At 35.9% G+C, this 14,351-nt stretch overlaps 1 protein-coding gene and 1 long non-coding RNA gene across 6 annotated transcripts in view; one reads left to right on the plus strand and one right to left on the minus strand.

Moving 5' to 3' along the window:
- The window catches only part of ALCAM (activated leukocyte cell adhesion molecule), a 252,179-nt gene that overhangs the window by 146,274 nt on the left and 91,554 nt on the right, over positions 1 to 14,351 (minus strand). The window lies entirely within an intron of this gene.
- Positions 1 to 14,351, plus strand: part of LOC138144012 (uncharacterized) — a 152,479-nt gene that overhangs the window by 82,938 nt on the left and 55,190 nt on the right. The window contains exon 2 of the long non-coding RNA XR_011163844.1: positions 4,997 to 5,096. This is a non-coding gene — a long non-coding RNA (uncharacterized lncRNA). The remainder of the gene's footprint in view (positions 1 to 4,996; positions 5,097 to 14,351) is intronic.

Below are 14,351 nucleotides of genomic sequence, written 5' to 3' on the forward strand. Positions count from 1 at the left end.
CTGTGTGAGCAGGCACCCTGGGAACACTGGGGTGCTTGCTGCTACAACAAGCAACAACTCTCACCCTCTGTTTCTTCATCTATTAAATGGGAAAAATAAATAAAAACACCTACCTCACAAGGCTGATGTGAGTATCAAATAAGAAAGTATTTGTAAAGCACTTTGCAAAATTTAAGGTACTATATAAATGTAGCTGTTATTATTGTTATTATTAACAGCAATAAAAATAATGAAATTTCTTTATAATGATTACCTACTAAAACAGTAAGACTCTTCAGCCTTGAAAAATGAGAAATCAAAGCATTATTTATAAACTTATAAAGGACAGAGATAAAAGGAAAATAGATTTATCCACCAAAAACTGGAAAAACAGAGGTAGGGGAACCCTTTGAAGCTGGGAAGAGAACAAATCAAAAGAAGTGTTACTTTCCACATCAAGTAATGAATATCTGAAAAGTGTTACCTCGAGAAGTAGTACAGGCAAATACCATAAAGACTGAACAAAGGACTAATTAAACTTATTCTTTTAGTTAAATGACTCCACAATAGATATTAAACTTCTCTTTACTCCATGTTTAACAAAAAAAACCTCACAGTTTTTATTTGACAGAGTTAACAGGTACAGGTGATGTTTTAAATTAAAAAAAAAAAATCCAAGAGCACAGACAAAATACAGGGACACCTCATTTACCTGGAGGTCACTTATCTGGCAACCTCAACTATCTGGAACACAGCCCAGAACTGAGAATTTTAGCCAGGAAACAAGCAACAAAAGACCTCTGAATAGCTGAAATAGATATTGCAAAGTCGATACACTTTACTCGTAGGGACGTCCTCACTAAATCCCTGTTTATTCTTATTTTAGAAACTATTCTAACAAGTTTGGTTATACAGTCTCCCAGTCCATAACAGATAAGAAAAAGGAAATTAGAAGGAGACAATGGCTGCCAAAAGATAGGCACATTGAAAGCAGTAGAGAGGGGCAGCTGACGGTAAGTAGGAAGGCATGAATGTAAAAAACAGACACAAGAACTCAAAAGGCACAGTAGCCTGGGGTCATAAAACAGGGGAAGAAGGATGCTCCTTCTTACCACAATAAGTCAGGTTCATCACTGTATGATGATACAAAGCAAGGAGTGAGAAGGCAGTGTAGGGGACTGAGTAGATGGCACCAAAATAGGAACTGGGAAACATGAGTTCCAAGTTCTATCACTGTCACAAAATTCTTAGTTGCTTTATTTTGAGTAAGTCATGGCATCTCTTTGGGCCCTAGGCTCCTTATCTATATATTGGATAGGGTACTTGACGACAAATCAGGAAGCCTTTGGTTAGAATCTCCCTTTAAATACTTAGTTTTATGAACTTGGGCAAGAAACTTAAACTCTCTGGGTCTTAGCTTTCTCATCATAAAAAGAGGGGGCTGGGCTCAGTGACTTACAGGTGGTTCCTAACAGCTCAATATCTAAGTTTATGTTCCTATAAATGGGCTGGATCAGGTTCTTTCCAGCCCTAAAATTCTATGACTAAGGTCATTATCATAAATAAAAATAATAAAAACATGGACTACATTACTATTTGTACCTCAGTACTTAATACAGTATTTTGCACATTTATTGTTGTTCAGTGGTTTGCAGTCATGGCTGACTCTTCATGACCCCATTTGGGGTTTTCTTGGTAAAGATTCTGGAGTGCTTTGCCATTTCCTTCTCTGGGTCATCTTACAGATGAGAAAACTGAGACAAATGGGGTTAAGTGTCTCACCCAGGGTCACACAACTAGTAAGTATCTGAGGCTGGATTTGAACTCAGGAAGAAGAGTCTTCTTGACTCCAGTCCTGGCACTTTATCCACTGTGCCACCTCACTGTCCCATTTTGCACATGGTAAGAGGTTAACAAATGCATTTCATTCATTCACTCTTGATTCATTCATAATAATGATCCCAAGTTATTAGGGGGAAAGTGCCACTGTACCCAACTTTAAAAGGCAGGGAAATATAATACACACAATGTCAAAAAATACCAATTCAAAATAAATTAATTTTAAAAAATATATCTTAAAACTGAAATTATTACAGCCTCAGCTACATTATATCTAAAAATAATTAATTATCTAAGAGTTCTGATTAAATGAGACTTTATTCTATTTGATTTAAGATAAAATTATCTCTGGATGGGCTCCAATGTATTTATTAAAAAGAAAAATACATCAGTTTTTTAGACTTAAATGTGAACTGACTGACTTTATAGTCTAATTTAAGTAAGTATAAATGCATAATCAGTTGCTTTGTAATTCTTAAGGAACACATATCCAAGCTCAAATATTCAGCCATACTACTTTCTATAAACATGCTCTTACTGGAAAAAAACAAAACAAAACAAAAACAATTATGTTTTGAAAAAATAAGCAAGAATGGAAAGTTTATGCTTTATATGCCATAAAAATCACTTTTTAAGAGCTTGCATTAGTGGAAAAGTCAGCCTCAATTTGCATTCTCATTGGTATTGTGTACATTTAAAGGTCAATTTACCTTATGTTGCAGGCATTTCAATGTATGATTTGGTGTTGATTATTTTCATTTGTATCACATTTATTTTGTTTTGTTTTTCATTTTTCTGTCATTATGGTCCCGAACAATCCATCCCTCACACAAAACCAAATCCCAGCTGGATAAAGCCTCACTGAACAAATAACATCATATTAATGAATAACACCACGTCTGCTTAAGCATCATATACGAGAGGGGGCAAAGCTCAAGTTCTTTCCATTAACTCTACAGGAAGGATTCATGCAGCAATCAATATGTAGAACTCATTTATATATTCCCGTTGGAAATCAGTGACCATTGTTTTCCTTGTCTTAGTAATGCCAGCCCTTGGCTTTATTTTAGAATTCACCAAGAGATAATACAGATCACACACATATCTATTAAATTTTCCCTTCATCAATATCTATACATTCAAAGTTCCCACGGAGACATAGTTAGAAGTCAAGTCAACCAGAATTTATTAAATGCCTAAAATATGCCATGTCAGGCTCAGGGATAGGCACTAGAGATATAAAAAAGGTACCAAAAAAAAAAAAAACCCAACCCCTGATCATAGTAGTTCATAGTCTAATGTAAGAGTTCATAGGTGAATGCGCATTCCATGGATATAACGTGATCTGGGCAAGAATACGGTTCATTATATTGGTGGCATTGATCTAATGAATTAGAAGTTGAAGGATTTTTGAAGTTCTTTTATGTGAGAGTGGTGAGTTATACCACTCACACTTTGAATATAACATAAAAGCAATACAATTAAGAGCTTGAGAGAATTATGTAGAAAAAGCAAGATTAACAAATAGGAACTCTTAAAGCATTGGTTGTTTTAGAGCAAATATAAAAACACACTGCAGGAACCTGTCCCCAGGGTGAGAGGCTAAGATATTACAAGGGTCCAAAAATGTAATGTTATATCTGTTAATACTCTTAAGTATTAGGAAATGAATTGACACTACGGGATTAAATCTATTATATATATATATATATATATATGTGTGTGTGTGTGTGTGTGTGTGTGTGTGTATGCATATGTATACAGCAAGCTCACAATTTCATGTGATTCTTTTTGTTCTTTACATATTAAAAAGTTTATCACATTGATAGTAAAAAGTGAAAATATAAAAATTTTAAAAAAAGAAAATATTTGCCTGAAAATCCTCAGTGGAAGTCATCTGAATTACAGAAAGTCAGCTGAGCTTTAACTTCTCAGTTTTAGTGGAATATGCCATAGTGAATCAGAAAGTCATGAGGCACTTTGAGCTGAAATGAACCTCAGAGGCCAGTGATTCAAATTCTCTCATTTATGGATGGGGAAACTAAGGTACAAAGCTCACACAGCTTTTAAGTGTCAAAACAGGTCTTCCTGATTTCCTGTCCAGTCCTATTTGCTATACTACTGTCTCCAGATTATCACAGCACAGTATAACAATTTTCTATAATCTGGAACTATGATTTCACTGGTGTAGCAATTTCCCCAACACCTCAATCCTAAACTCCCTCTATTAATATAGATCAGCAACTGTTCTGTGTCTTGGAGCATTAGAGAGTTGCCTGGATACTGACGGATGAAATGACTTGCCTTAACATTTAATACACAGCCAGTATATTTCAGAGGTAGGATTTGCACCCAAGTCATCTAAGTGTGGTTCTCTGTTCTAACTCAATGCTGTCTGTTTTAGCATAGCAATACCAAAATCTATATTTCCAAATATAATTGCTGACTCCAAAATCTTTTTTCTTTACATACATACAAAGAGAATCACATATGGCTTTTGGGATTTATATATACTTATATGTGTGTGTGTGTGTGTGTGTGTGTGTGTGTGTGTGTATAGATAGATATGTTCTGAAACTATTTTCATGGCATACAAGAGATGGTATTTTTCTCCTCTACTCTGCTTAAGTTTCACCCCATTAAAACTGCTGGCTGAATCCAAACCCTTTAAGGTTGATTAATTTGATTAACCTAATAAAGAAAAAAAAGTAAGTCACATGGCAACCTTCATATGACATTGATAAAAGCATCTTTACATGGAAGTATATGCTTTTTTTTTTTTTTAACGGAGAGGGGTGGAAGAAGAGGAAGAAGCGCCTGGCTTACACTCTAACAGATTAATTAATAGTTCTGAGGGATGATATTGAAGTTAACTGATTAATTGTATATTGGGACAACCTAATCAAATACCCAACATAATACATTTCTGCAAAGATAAATTATACCCTGAATAGCACAATAATTTGTGGAGTTGGGTTTTTAACTCCTGAAATGCCACTCCTTGATTTTTCATTTTTATTAGGAGAAATTCACATATCTACTTAGTCTCCTTAAAATGTTCAGACTACCTGAACAAATTCTTATTTGTAAAAACTGCAAAAGCACACCTTATGAAAAGGCATTGTTTTTTTTAATGAAACTACTAAATCAATGAATGGCTTTTCTGTATATTCTGCAGGCAAGTGGAGGGAGCCCTCCCACCATCAAAATCCCATCTTGTGGCAAATTCACAGTTCAGCAAAAACTCATTAAAGACACAAGGAAAATTAGAAAAAGGGGTAAGTTATTAGATAAAAAATACCGTTGCAAAAGATTCTTCAAACTATTCACCCTTGAAAATATGTGCCCTGTGCTACCAAAACACTTTTGTTTACTTCAGGTGCATCTGTTGAAGAGAATTCCACGTACAGTGGGATATCCCACTATACAGTGATGAGGGTTCAAGCAGAGAATAAAAGATGTATTTTACATTTTATGACAAGAGGGGAAAATAATTTAGCCAACTTGAGATGACTTATCTGTAATTAAAAGTGTTCTAAATGTTTCTTTCTTTCAAAAAATGTTTTTTTCCCCTAAAATAAAACCCTGCCTCCACTTTAGACACCAGGGCAGAATCCAGGTGCAGCAGCTGCTAAAAGAGAAATGAATGGTCAGAATCTATCGTTCAGTTGTTCCAGTTAATCATCATCAAAGAATGTCTCCTCTCCTCAAGGAATGGGTTCCCTGTCAGCCTAGAAAAGCAAGGCTAGGTGGGGGATGAGAGAGAGAGAGAGTCAAGAGATGAGAAATGTGGCCTTGTCAGTGTTTGAGCAGAAGGAACTTGTAGGCCCCATCCACATTTGTCTCTACAAGTAGAAGCAAAGCAGACTCCCTCTTCTTCCCAGGAGAGTGTTTTCACTGTTGCTGCTATAGATGAACTGCTGGGAGCAAGTAGCCATAACTGGGGATTATCAGGTGTAAAGCCAAAGGTCATGAAGCACCTTGTTAAGAGAGGAGCTAGTCTCTTAACTGGTGGTCTGTGCTGGAGTGGAGGGCAGGAAATGTTAAAGCCTCACCTTTTTTTTGGTCCAAGGAACAAAATCAGATTTGACACCAACTCATTATATAGCACAATCCTAGGTTAATCAATTATCTTCCGTGGCTAAATCTGTCTACATAATGGATTTTACAAAACACATACATCATGGAATAGCTGTTAACCTTATATAGTTGAAATGTACTTAATTCCAATAGAGTTTAATAAAGAATTTTCTAAATTGTAGAGCTGATACCTAGGGTTCCTACCTAGTTTAACAAAATAAATTTAACTCTATTGCCAGATACCATTGTGAAACTCTCCTCTCCATTAAAAAAATGTTAACACTAAAATAAACACACACACACACACACACACACACAACTCCATCAGCCTGGTTTCTATTTGGTTTAAAAAAGTAGGGTTCATTATGATTAAAGAAGACTAAACAGAATAGAGCTAATTAATATTATTAATCAATCAGAATTAATATTTCCCTTTTATCTTTATATCCTGGAAGGGGGAGGGGGGGTAGTTAGATGGTCAAATGGATAGAAAACTGGGCTTGAAGTCGGGAAGACTCATCTTCCTGAGTCCAAATCCGTCCTCAGACACTAGCTGTATAAGGCTGGGGAAGTCTTAATCCTGTTTGCCTTGGTTTCTCATTTGTAAAGTGAACTGGAGAAGGAAATGGCAAACCACTCCAGTATCTTTGCCAAGAAAACCCCAAATGAGGTCACAAAGAGATGGACCCAACTGAAATGACTGAACAACAATAATCTTTATATGCTAGTATTTTTTTTTCCTTATGCTGCCATGGACATGCCTGGAGGAGAAAGAAAAACAGACAAAAAGAGCGATTAAAACATACCATTGCACCAAGACTTTTGGGACATCCTAGATATCTTTTTATCTTCATTTTGTTTATTGCTAAAACTAGCATGTGCTAGTGAATAGTTTCCTACAGTCCTGAACTCTAGTATTACTTAATAACAATGTCATAAATTATGCCAATATCTAGATGATATTGTTATAGGTGTTAGAAGTAATATTTTATTCAAAATCCCATTTCCTCTCATCTTAAGGAATAGTCAACAATGTGCTGTTCATGTTCACTTGCACTTCAGAAATATGTAACATACAGGCATTAATACTACTGCTGCTACTACTACTAGCTACTAATGCTACTAGCTACTATTACGAGCTAGCTAACTGGATAGCTAGCATTTATAAAGCATTGTGAGGTTAACAAAGTGCTTTAGAAATATTATCTTATTTGATCCTCACAACAACTCTGGGTGCTAGATGCTAATACCCCCATTTTACAGCTGAGGAAATTAAAGCAGACCCAGGTTAAGTGACTTGCCCAGCGTCACACAGCTAGTAAGTGTCTAAGACTAATCCAGTGCCCCCTCCAAAGGGGTTTATTTTAATTTGTTTTCATAAAAATTCAACATGACTATTAAGAAATTATGTACTTGAGTGTTACATTATCTAATTCTCTCTAATATGCATAGGTTTACTCTAATGTTCTTTGATCTTGGTTATAATGAAGGTAAATAACTTATAATCATCAATTCTATCATAGTGCCTCAAGGCCTTGCAGACAGTAGGCATTTAATACATTTTGGATGAATTGAATTATAACCCAAGAATTAGGAAGGCTGTTAAATTATGTAGTACTATGTCAAATAAAATGCTAATTTTTTGGGGGGGGAGGTTGCACCTCCTAAAAGGCACCACAGAATAACAGCTAGAAGAGATTTTGGAGGCCACCTGGTCTAGCTCCTTTAAGAATCTGAGGCCCATAAAAATGAAGTGATTTGCTTAAAGTAATATAGTTAGAAAGTAGAAGAGCTGAAGGTCAAATCTAGGAGTTCCACTTCCTGATTCAATAGTCTTTCTAGTATATATGCCTCTTGAAGGCAGGGCCTATTTCATTCTTGGTTTTACATCTCTAGAGCTTACCATAGTGCCTCACACAGAATAGGTGCTAAATAAATGCTCATTATATCACTGAATGAATTAAGAATGAATACTATACTTCTCTGCTTCTTTGTCTTCTATTTTCTAGGAAAGATCATGTAGGAGAAATAAACCATTTTTGAAATGCTATAATAACTTTGTATTTAGGAATGCTTTCAAGGTTTTCAGAGAAAAGTCATTATTCATACCTGTTATCACAGCTCAGGTTGGTGTCATGATTTATTATGATATAAAACTATTATAATGATTGCTTACCAGACTGATTAATTTTCTTTTAAAATAATACAGGAAGATGAAAACAGCATTTATTATTTTTAAAGGAACATAAATCGAGAAAACTGTTTTCAGTCTCCTAACTTCTAATTGTGCAAGCAAAAATTTTGCACATAGAAGGAATGTAGATTTGGAAGGACAATGCTCATTACATTTTTTTCAAGATCTAAGTCTTCAAAGCTTAAGAACAAATTTTTACGTGGAATTCTTTTGGCTATACCAGTTTAGGGAAATTTTAAATATTCTATTTGTTAAAATGTTTGCCTAGTTTTAGAAGACAAAACTAGTATCTTTGTAGAAGCAAATAGAACCAATTCTATTTGGGGCTCCATTTGAAAGACTATTCTCTTCTTACTCTAATATTTTGTTGATCATAATTTATGAACCAAAAAGCAAAATACCTAACTTAACAAAGATTATTTCTTTTTCCTTTGTAATACAGTGTTAAAAAATGACAGCAAATTTCAAACAAAGGGACATGTGTAAGCTGAGTTGCTCTGGGAATACCCTGTTTGATTCATGGAGATGTCCCTGAGGGGCCTTTTAAGTATGTCCAGTTTACTTAGCGTGGAACCCATTTTGTTGCTTACCATGTGAGTGGGGGTGGCATCCCTTGATCAGTTACCTGATTCTTTAAAAGTAGCAAAATTAAGCCTGCCTGCACTTTTCTGCCATCTTTTTGGCTGCACTCTTCAGCATGGATGCCATGAACTAAACTGGTGAAAGGGGAAGGACTTGACTTCCCTTGCAAGACAAAGGAGACTGTAGGAGAGAGGGAGAGACAGAGACAGAGACAGAGAGAGACAGAGTGTTATTTATTCTCACTCTCGGGTGCTCATGATTCCAAGGGACCCAGGATTTCAAGGTATATCAACTTGGAGCTAGAATTACAGGTGGAATGATGCAGCCAGCCTTGGCAAGAAAGTCTGTAGAAGCCATGGTGTCTGAGATTCCAACCAGAGGGATGTTAAGGGGTTGGAAATTGGGCTGTGCTCTTTAGAAACTGAGTTAAAACCATGAACCTAATCTCTCTTTCCCCTCCAATTCCCCAAGAGACTGAGGTATACCTGGCATAGGGAAGAAGGTGTTAGAAGAGTTTTTTTGTTTGTATGTTTATGATTCTCTTTTTGAAAGTTCATGTGTTTCACTTTCAAAGCATCATTAAAATTACACTTACTTTAAAAAAAAAAATTGGGACAATCCAAACACAGGTGTACTTGTTAGAAGGTATTTCCATTTTTCCCCTACAAATATGTCATTTGAATATTCAGAGAAGATGAGATGGTAAGTCAATTTGTATGATGTTTTAATATGTAGATTTATTTTAGACTTCTTTCACCTCAATCACAATGAAAATAAACAACTTACAGTCACAGTCTTCAGAATCTCACACAGTGCCTTGCACAACAGTAGACACTTTCAAGAAATGATTGCTGAATTGAATTATATCTTAAGACCTAGCAAGGCTATTTGGTTACATAATCCTATATCAAATAATATTCTGAGTATCTTTTTTTGTGATGTACTTAGTATAAAGAGTTAGAGATTTGACCCTGGAAGGGATAATATAATCCAAACTCTCTATTTTAAAGAAGAGGAGAGTGAGAGCCCTCAAAGTGAAGCTATTTGCCCCACATCAAACAGCTGAGAAAGCAAGGAATAGAACGTAAGGCCCTCTGCCTACAAATTAAGCTTCTTCATTCCCTGTATCACAGCTTTCCCTAGGTGGGGGAAAAGGAAGGGCTCAGGTCTGTGATTTATAATGGATATGTCAATGTCTTCCAGATGATTTTCCAAAAGCACTTGAAAGAACCACAGTGGATCTGTTTTCAGTGGAAGAGTATATGAGTTCTGCTTTCAAACTATCATTCTGGGTTTTTTTTGACTGTTTCTTTTTAAGTCTTCATACCAGATACCTCACTAGAGCCACAGTTCATGTTTTCTGCATTTTGATGGCAGACTTCCAAAAATGGATGTGCAATGATTCAAAGAGGGAATATTTAGAAAATATGCAGTTTTTCTGTAAGTGTTGGAAAGTAAGAGAGTTCTGAATTTGGTACAAAAAAAGAATGAAAACTTAAATGAATCTGAGTTGAAATGATGCCTGGTGGATAGAGCACTGGGTCTGGAAGAAAGACCTAAACATGAGTTCAAATCTAGCCGCAGAAACTTACTAGCTGTGTGATTCTGGGCAAGATACTTAACCTCTGTTTTTCTCAATCCACTGGAGAATGAAATAGCAAACCTTGGGGCATCAGGTGGTCCAGATGCTAGAGCATTAGGCCTGGAGTCAGGAAAACTCATTTTCCCAAGTTCAAATCTAGCTGCAGAAAATTACCAGCTATATGACCCTGGTGAAGTCACTGAACCCTGTTTGCCTCAGTTTCCTCATCTGTAAAATGACTTGGAAAAGGAAATGGCAAACCACTCCAGTATCTTTGCCATGAAAACCCCAAATGAACTCACAAAGAGTAGGACAAGACTGAACAACAATGATGACAATGTTAATATGTATATATGTAAAGATATATATACACACATAAAGATACACATATGTATGTATATATGTTGACATATATACACACATATACAAACAGATGTGTGTGTTTTTTAAGTTATCAGAATATGACTTAAGAAAACTAATATCTTGGCTCTTGTGTTTAATGTTCTAAGTTCAAACTTCCAAATGCAAATCATACTAAAGTTGAAGAATCAATTTTAAATTATGTTTTTCCTCACTTCCCTGGCCTTTAAAGAAAAGACCTAGTAAAACGCAAATTCTTCTTCTACTGCTTAAATCTGAATATTAACCTTGGTCTTGAAAACTTCTTTGTTATTCATGTTTTAACATAAGCAAATATAACATGAATGTCACTGTTATTTTATGTATTAAACAATATATTGCCATGAAATTACAATGTTATCAATCATTTTAGATATGGTCTATTTTTATTTGTTCTAAGTGTTAGAAAAAATGCAAAGACCATTTCTATTTGGTAATGTAATTTTTCTCTCATGCAATCATTAATGTCTCTTCCATGCTTCCTTCTATGGGTTAGTCATGATAACTCATGAGATTTCCCTACAATTCCTCATGTATCATTGCCTACTTCAATACTCAGAAGGATCTGAGCTGTCACTGATGGGGATGATCATTCTGCCAACACAAACTGTAACTTCTCTAACAACTTAGTAGATGCTTTTTGAGTGTTGCTGTGGCCATTAAAAAAAATCTAACAGTTACTTCAGACTAGGCTAAGCTAAAAGACATCTGGTCTGTGACCAGGCCAATGCTCAGGGCTTTCTGGATTCAATGGACTCCATATGAATAGTCTCTCAATTTGTCACCTCTGTGCTAAAGTAAAGCTTTGTTGCCAAACTTCAGTGGAAGACCTACACCTGCTGTAATAATGCCTATTTTTACTTAGCAAAATTTAAATATATGTCATATAATATCCAACATTATACATAGCACATAGTATACAATTTATTTACCCATATGATTTTCTTTTGAATGTATTTATTTATTTATTGGGAAGCAATGGGATTAAGTGACTTGCCCTGGGTCACATAGCTAGTAAGTGTCTGAGGTCAAATTTGAACTCAGGTCCTCCTGATTCTAGGGCCAGTGCTCTATCTTTTGAGTGTATTTAAAGACACCACCTCTCTGCCTGCTGATTAATCAGAAGGTCATTTGATTTAGAGGTAGAAGGGACCTCAGAGGACTTCTAGTTCAACCTCTTCATTTTATAGTCAAGGAAACAAAAATCCAATAAGGTTTTATCCATGGTCACACAAGTGGTAAGTGCCTCACATGGAAGCTGAGTCCTGGTAGTCTAACTCCAGATTGAGCTTTCTTTTCTATAGGGTTGCACAGGAATAAGTGATACAGACAGATCTAATTTTCCATGCATTCCAATACAGTAGAATAGATTACATTATTTATATTTACCTTAAGTCATTGAATCCTCACCACAACCCCATGTGGTATTATCCCATTTTAGAGATGAGGAAACGGAGGCTTAGAGAGGTAAGGTAAGACTTGCCTAGGGTCATTTAGCTGGTCATTGTCTGAAACTGGATTTGAACTCTGGTCTTCGTAACTACTATTCTTTATTCACCATCCAACCTAGCTGTCTCCTATTTTAGATTGCTATCTACCTTAGTTGGGAATTCTAATTCACAGTCTAATCAGCAAACCCATTTATGTACCATTTCTTAGGCAAAGTAAGACAGATGGATTATCTCATTCACTTTATATAGATTTTTGTTAGTTTTAGCTTTAGGAGGTGTAATGGGAATGTAAATTTTAAAGATCTTCCCTGCCCCTAGGCTAAAGTGCACATGGAGCCTGGGGTGGGAGGTTTGTTTTTCAGTAGATACTTTTTGATTGGCCAGTGGGTCCAAAAGGTTGTTACATTCTCTGAGCCAGGAGAAGGCTATATAAGCCCTGATGTGAAGCTTTGTTTTGGGGCTCACCTTGAGAAGTGTTCTGTGATTTGATCAGATGAAACTCTGGAAAGCCGTTGTCCAGAGCCCCCTGGCTTTGAAACCCAGATGTTGTTTGGTATGGATGTAATGGTTGGACAGTTTGGAAACTGTCTATTTGATCTATTTCTGTCTTGATAATTCTGTCTGTATATTCTGAAGTTTGGGGTGCTGACCTTTTTCCCCTGAACTAGGTAAATGATACACATCTGACTGATTAAAATAAGCTTGTTAACCCATTTTGAGTTGCTTTCCTTTGTCAAAGCAGATCCAGGAACCTGTGTTGGCAGCAAACCCTGAGGACACTTGGGGTGCTTGCTGCTACAGGAGGTGACATCTTCTGACCTTCTGCCCCCACGTATTGTCAATATGCTTTATACAGGGCTCCCTCTTTCTTCTCTAATATCCCTAGTTTTGTCCCTTCCATTCCTTTTATCAAGCTTTAGGAGAGTCAAGTGAAGTGGAAGAGGAACATTGACCCTTATTACCACTATTTATGGACTAACAACCCAGGGGTGGCTTTGAGTCCACATTGGCCCTCTAGATCCTCAAGTGAGGCCCTTTGACTGAATTCTCAAGGACCTAGAGGGCCACATGTGGCCTCAAGGCCACAGGTTCACCACCCCAGGACTAACTCATTGATGCAGGAGGTTTTAGAGATTTTTTCCCAGACACATTAAGTGGTATAAAATATATATTTTTTTCTTTAATTCCTCCAAATTTCAATTCTCCTTTGCTCACTGCATTTAGAAGCTGGAAGATTCAAAGAATGAAATCTATCAAAGCTGAATTCCCTTGGTTGTCTAAAATTTTAGAGATGGAGCTTCGAAAGGGAAAACAGATCATTATCACAACATCAGTAACAACTAATTACTTATTGGTCAGATATTATCACAAGGCTTTCACGTGCCACTGACACCATGATGCAACTGCTAGCTTTCAAGACAATTCCAAGGGGAGTTAAAAAGTTTTTAGCAAGGGCATCATCATTCCAATTGGTTCATGATTTCAGAATATGACAAATTTAGTAAAAAGAAAATAATAACTGATATTCATAAAGCATTTTGTTTGATGTTTATAAAGTACTTTATGCATTATTTCACTTGAATTTTTAAAGGCTGGAACTTTATGGATACTGAGTTTGTTTTTTCAGAAACTGGTTGGTTTGTTTTGAAATACCTTCCATATAATAAGTGAAATACAAGCCTAGCTCTCAGTGAACTTAGAATCTTAAAAATTCAAGCCTAATGAAGTAAAATGATTCATGAAAGTATAGATAGAAGATTGTGTAGGTAAGGGTATATGGGGGAGATTGTAATTTGATGGTGAACAATATAACCTCTGATAGTTATGGAAAGGACCTAGTAGTGATTGAGAGGCTGAAAGTGTGGGTTTAAGCCCTGGCTCTGGTCCTTATAAATTGGCATTACCATGGACAAGTCACTGAGCCTCAATTCCCTCTTCTATAAGATGGGAGGGGAAGTGTTATTTGAAAAGTACTTTACAGCCTTATAAACAGCAATGCTAATATAATCTATTATTGTGTTATTTATTTATGCATAGGATCATAGGATCCAAAAGTCATTTTAAGGATGGAGAAATAGAGGTCACTATCTCTTTTAAATATAAAATCTTATTTTATACGGATGAAATATAGCCTTATATGTTTCTTAGCTGAAAGTTGGGAAACATTATTTTTTAATTGATTAAAAAAGAAGAAAGTTGACAAAGGGAATTAATGAGATGTTCATAATAAATATGCTGATGGTAT

The sequence above is a fragment of the Petaurus breviceps genome, unplaced genomic scaffold (assembly GCF_028583685.1).
Source record: "Petaurus breviceps papuanus isolate PSGF00001 unplaced genomic scaffold, PetGlider_PUasm1.0 90683, whole genome shotgun sequence".
Classification (NCBI taxonomy): Eukaryota; Metazoa; Chordata; class Mammalia; order Diprotodontia; family Petauridae; genus Petaurus; species Petaurus breviceps.